The following is a 6,513-nucleotide window of genomic DNA, read 5'->3' as shown; positions in this document are numbered from 1 at the left end:
CTACATTTTAGAGAGTTGCCTTATTTGATGTCTGTCAGTGAACAGACTGTTTGGTACGCATGGACTGAGTGAAGAGGTTGGAAGTGGTAGATGATGGCTTGCCTTTGATAAAAGACAAGGATTATGCCATCTGATAAATCCACAGTTGTGCTGTTTACACATTGGTTCTTGAGCTAGCTGGCATGCGGAAGATTATTCAGGAGTCAGCAGGCTTTGTTCTGAGTTAGAAGAAGTATGAACCATGCAGATTCCCAATGAAGACGAGTCTTATTAATTCTGCCCCGTAAACAATGGTAGGTTGGCTGTAAGTTATGTTTTTTGGCTGTAAGTTATGAACGACTGATTCAAGTAAATTATCCAACCCTGACCATGCATACAGTAACAGATTAAATGGTGTTGGTAACAGTGCGATAACACTTGGAAATAATGAAATTGAGGGACTGGAGAATAGAGTCATGGTTGAAATCAATGAAGACATTAACTTTATCAAAGAAGTAGCTCTTCCCAGGGACTAGTTTCGGGATGCTGCAGTGATCAGGTCTTTGAAGGATGTGTTTCGAGGCCAGCGGTTTCATAATGGCGCTTCTTCCATGGATTTTCAGCACACTGTTGAACACGATACCGTGCGGGGATACAATTTCCACAGTCCCGATGTGCACTAAACAGGGACATAAACAAACACGAAATGTACAAATTCACATATGTTCATAAATAGACTCTGCTCCAAAATAAAAAAAATTATAAACAGATATCTTACTTTCTTCACAAAGATCTTCTTGATTCAGATTGTTCAGCGACAGAAGTGTGGATTCTGTAAAAGAACATTAAACATATATATTATTGCTAAACTGGAAACTGGAATATAGAGGACGTGAGAAAATGACACAGATGTCCAAGCACCGCACAAAGGACCTTTAATCTTCTGCCTCCGATGCTGTCCTGGTTGAGGTGCAGGACTCAGTTTCCCTGCACAGCATGACCATAGGGAGCTGTTGTAGTAGAGGTGACCACAGCATCCAAATCCCATTTTGGCAGAGTAGAGCACCTCCATGTCCTCACTCGAACAGCAAACATTCTGCTTATAAATTAGTTATAATAAGCAGTGTCAGTCCAAATATGCTTGTTTGCCATCTTACTGATATGAGGAGTCATTGATGTCCACGATATCTACAGTTAAACATTAACATTAATATGTATTTAACTTGCATGTTCATGTATAAGATACTTTTAGGTCAAGGAAATGTTCCTGGTCATTTCAAGACCTTATTCAAAGCCAATTCACAGATTCATTCTTACTCAACTTGTCAATCTTCACATCTTCATCCTCCTAATTTACTGACTAGCAGAGGTGGTTCCCCAGAGATTTAGGGGAACCACCTTATGGAAAGACTTACAACCTAACAAAGAAATCTCCCTCCATAAAATGTTTCAAAAATTGCCAAAAAAAAAGTCTAATTGCTGTTTTTGTGAGAGTTTTTTATGTATTAATGTTCATGTTCAGCCTTTTTTTTTTTGTTTTAGCTGTTATATCTACATGTATAGTTGTTTCACTTGTAGCATTACCATTTGCTTAGGAAATGACACAGGGGTATAATCCAACATCCCTGAACAAACACAAGCCATGCTTACTTTCACTCACACATGTACACACATGCACACACAGACTCGATATAATGACATTATTTTTCTTTGTTTTCTTTTGTTGTCTATCTCATGCATATTTCATTTTATGTTTGTAATTTTGTAACTTTTTAAATATTATATAGGTGGAGGCTTCAGATAAGGCCATTTGGCTTTGTGTCTCTTCCTGCACTGTGATATTCATTTATCTATGTTATGATTTTTATTTTATTGTTTGAATTGTGCAAAATAAATAAAAATAATAAATTCCAGAACACACTGATATGGAAATACTCAGGCTTATGAGCACAAGTGGTGTGACTAGTTCACCAAAACCAGCTGGTTGAGGTCTAGGATATAGTATTTCAAATTATTAATTTTAGGCATAAGCTTTACGTTATTTAACTAAGCAAACACAGTTTTACATGCAATGCCCTTGTGGTGATGTTGTCGGCCTTTCTCGACTTTCAAAGCTCTGAACAAAAGGTTAGATGCAATAATGATTTAAAACAACTTTGGAGTCATTGAAGGCATATCTTTTTCTGTCAGAGCTTGTCTGGCTGTTTAGAGTGTACAGTATGTTTCATTATTATTATTATTATTATTATTATTATTATTATTATTATTATTATTACCAATAAAACCTACCGGTCCGGTTTGCAGAATGGATCCACAGCACTTAGCTTCATGTCCAATAGTCATGGTGTGCAGTGTCCCTGCACAGCACTTCATCTGTGGGTCTTTAATGTTGTAGGCTTTTACCCCACAGCAGTGAGTGTTTTCTTTTCTGAGATGTCTGGGTGGACAAACAGAGCTTGTTGTTAATATCAAATTAGGTGAGTGGGATAAAGAAGTTGTTATTATTATCATGATGTAATGAAGACAGATCATTTTACTTTCAAAAAAGGCTGAGCTAGAAGATGCTTGTACGCTGGATGTCAGAATAGACTTCGTCAACACAATGTCTACACAGGCTGTGAGGTGAAAGCACAGCACGTCAGCAGCACAGCGGCAGGACTACTACAACAGACTTGAAGCCTGAAACAACGGTTACACGCGTAAAACCCAGTAAAACTCAAGCCGTTGCATGGCCAGTGTAGAAAGCTGTAGTCTGGACCATCAGACAAGCACGAAACACATGACTGAAAAAGCTGTTAACTGTTATCAGGTTGATCTGGATAACACATCAGCAAACAATTGTCAGAAACATTGAGCAGACACAGTGCAGGCCTCTGCATGTGTCTGTTGCCACCTGACAAAAGATTTGGTCTCCACCAAAACTTTAGAAAGATATCTAGGTCTTTAGCTGGCCAGCAAATTGTTAACTTTGTCTTTCTGCTGTAGGCTGAACATGGAAATGGGCTTGATGAAAGTAATTGATGTACAATGGATATAGACACTTAATCCAAAATGTTGATTTAAATGTAAAAAGCTGCAAAACTGACTGATACTTCGCTCTGTATTAATCACCCCCAATGACTGCTCAGTCATCTAAAAACATATATTGGTGGATGCGACTTTAAACAAAATGCCAAACTAAAACATTCTGTAACTCTTAAATATCAGAGCCCTGTTACAAATATTGTGAAACCCTGGAAGATGAAAAGGCATAACTGTAAAAAAAAAAAAAACAGAATGCACACGCAAAAGCAAAAGCATGTGACAAGCATACGCACAGACTAGCGTCAGAGCAGCTGTGAAGCCAAACACAGACATTCCTTTTCTCACTCATTTTAAAGGTTGCCAGATACAATTCAAAATAATAGGGTCCTCTCGGAGTGACTACGTCAGTTGCTCGGACCCTAAAAAGACAAGGGCTCAGTGTATCTGCTGGAATGCCTGTTTGTCTCGGGGATACAATGGAACAAGCCTGAATTTTTCCATGCCACTTCTGTCTGAGTTTGTCTGTTTGTCTCTCACTGTTTCCCTCAAAGACTCATTCTTTCGCTTTTGAAAACACAATGTGAACAAACAGCACAGAAAACACAGATACTGCAATAGAAAAGTTTACACCGTCTCACTGAATATCATCAGTTTTTTCTCGGAAAGGCCTGAACACACATGCACACATAATCACCTTTGTCCATCGCAGCAAATCTCATTGTGAGGGAGATGGACTTTTGCCCTGCAGCAGTGTTGTCCAGGTAAGCCATGAAACTGAGAACAACAAATAGTCCCTTCAGCTTGGTTACAAAGAATTCTGATCTCTGAACATTTCTCTCTATATCCACGTTGTGCCAAGCCATATAGCGTCTCTCCGCAGCAATTGATGAATCAGAGAAATAAAGGCTGCAGCAATACAGACTCCAACAGGCAGAGTCATGCAAACATCCAATGCACACATGGAAACATGAATGCATGAATGTTGACAAAAATACAGGCTCAAAACAAACAAATATCATTTTGCAGGCATGTAAATGACGCGTCGCTAACGTTAGCAGTGTTTTTATCCATTAGACAAAAAGCACACATGCTTGCTGTATAAAAGGAGCTGGGAGGAGCTCTGAGTCCTCTCAACAAAGCTCACCCAAAATATTTTTTGTTCAGGTTTTTTACAGTATTATCTGAGATGCACTGCTGTTAGTTTTAAGGCTAGAATATTCTTTGCATAGATTTGATGAAAGAAAAATATGCTACATTTTCTTAAACCAGCATTTTTATTGATTAAACATGTTGTCAGAATACACATTAGGCAGCCACTTAAAAAAAGAATTTCGACTTTAAATTCAGTTTTTGAGAAGGATGTGATGTGAACAAAAAGCCCACAAATCTCATTAAAACTGTGGTTTATGTTAAAAAAAATACTTGAGCAAATCAGAAACAGTGAGTGTCATTAGTACATTACTTGATCTATATGAGGGTTCCTCTCAGACACACAGCCATCACAGCAGACATGTGTATGTGGGTAATACACAACGGGGACATCAGCAGGCCGACCTAAACAGACAGGTGTCGGGGTGGGGCGGAGAAAATACTGTTTGTTTATCAGACAGAGGGAGTGGGGAATGTCTGGAAAAGTTGACGCAGGAGATTTGAGAGAGAGAAGAGAATGGAATTTGTGGAATTGAAAATTGAGACGTCTGAAAAGATTCGCAGACATGTCTGTTCAGGAGTTTACCACCAGCTGCAGTTTAACATCTTGTTTTTTCAACCATCATTCATAAACACACTTGAGAGCCTGTCTTTTTACCTCCACCGGTGGGTCATCCGTTTTTTTGGATCGAGCTAAACATTAAGAAGAAGAAAACAACTGAAGTAGCAGAGAGCTCGCAGATAGGGAATGGTTCCAAATCTGTGAGACCAAAAACCAGTAATCTCCCATCTGATCTTTAATGCCTCTCCTCTGCCCATACTTTACAGCTGTATGGAATAATAATAACGAAGAGGAGTTCTCATGCTCTTTCTAATTCTACAAAACACCTCTTGTCACAAGTCATCCTGCCCTCTCTCTCCACATGACACCAATTGCGATCTTGATCTCGCAAAAAGAAAACTGGTAGCACTGTATAATAACTACACGCTATTTAGCATTAGTTAAGCACGAGTAAACACTTAATTCATCATTTATAAAGCATTGTTCCAACATGAACATTCATCAGTATGCAATTCATAAACAGTTATAAATGTGTTATTCTTGATTAATAAGCATGACTATTATGCGTTTCATGATTGGGTTTTCATACTTTAGAAATGATGGATTCCCCATTTGTAAATTAAGTATTAAGGATTTATAGATGATTAATAAGATAATTTACTAAATAAAGATTTACATGTCATTTATTCATACATGTAATGATTGGGGAATTCATCATTTATAAAGCATAAAAACCCAATCATGAAACACATAAGAGTCAAGCTTATTAATCAAGAATACAACATATTTAACTGTGTTTATGACTTACATACTAATGACTTACTAATCAGTGTTCATGTTGGAACAATGCTTCATAAATGATTAATTAAGTGTTTACTCTTGCTTAACTAATGCGAAATAGCATGTAGTTATTATAAAGTGCTACCAGAAAACGTTTTAACTGGACATACTTTAAGGTCTGGAAACTTATCTGAAAGTCAGAGGAAAGGAAGGGCGTCAGACAGTTTAGAATGGAAAAAAAAATATCCTGCATTCTTCCAAAAGAAAAGAGTAGGAAAGAATGCAGACACCCAAGATCACAATGCTGTTCTTTTGAATTTTAAAAGAACAGCATTGTGAATGTTCCGACTATTCTTCCTTCAGTGTGCAGTTAGTCATTTAGCTTCAGACCTGAAACTGTCCTCTCTGATAGCTTGTTGGACTTGCTGGACTTGTGTCAACCCATGATCACAATCTTTTACCAGCTTTAACCAAGTCGTTTTTCTGCCTGAAAATCTAAAAACATGGGTTGTTTTGAATAAATCCTGACTCAAACCATATGCAGGGGATTTATAGTAAACTGATTTTCAACCCAACCTCTCACAAGCTTAGCTCAGCACGTTTCCTGACACAGTAGCATGTTAGTCTTTCCCCTTCACAGTTGCCCCTGAGGGTGTTTCTTTGTGCTATTGAAATAACCTAATATCTGCAACAAATAATTGTATTGAATCTCATGCCCTTCAGGGGAAATTTGTGGCGGAAGTAGTTTTTGCTTTCACGTACCCAACACAACTGACAGATTAAAAAACACCCACGCAACCAAAACCAACTCAACCACTTTTCATACCTGGGGCACAGCAGTGAAAGTAACTCGGATCATAACACGATGATCCACAGAGACTTGTTTCTGGCTCAGTGCTGTGATATGCAAAGACAGACAAAAATAAAAATAAATAATGTAAAAAGCATGAACACACAATTCTTTGGACAGCAAATTATATAAAAGTGTGCTTGGCTTCAGTTTAACCCATTAAAAGTGT

This window comes from Taurulus bubalis (genome assembly GCF_910589615.1).
Source record: "Taurulus bubalis genome assembly, chromosome: 10".
NCBI lineage: Eukaryota > Metazoa > Chordata > Actinopteri > Perciformes > Cottidae > Taurulus > Taurulus bubalis.
This window is presented reverse-complemented; position numbering follows the sequence as displayed.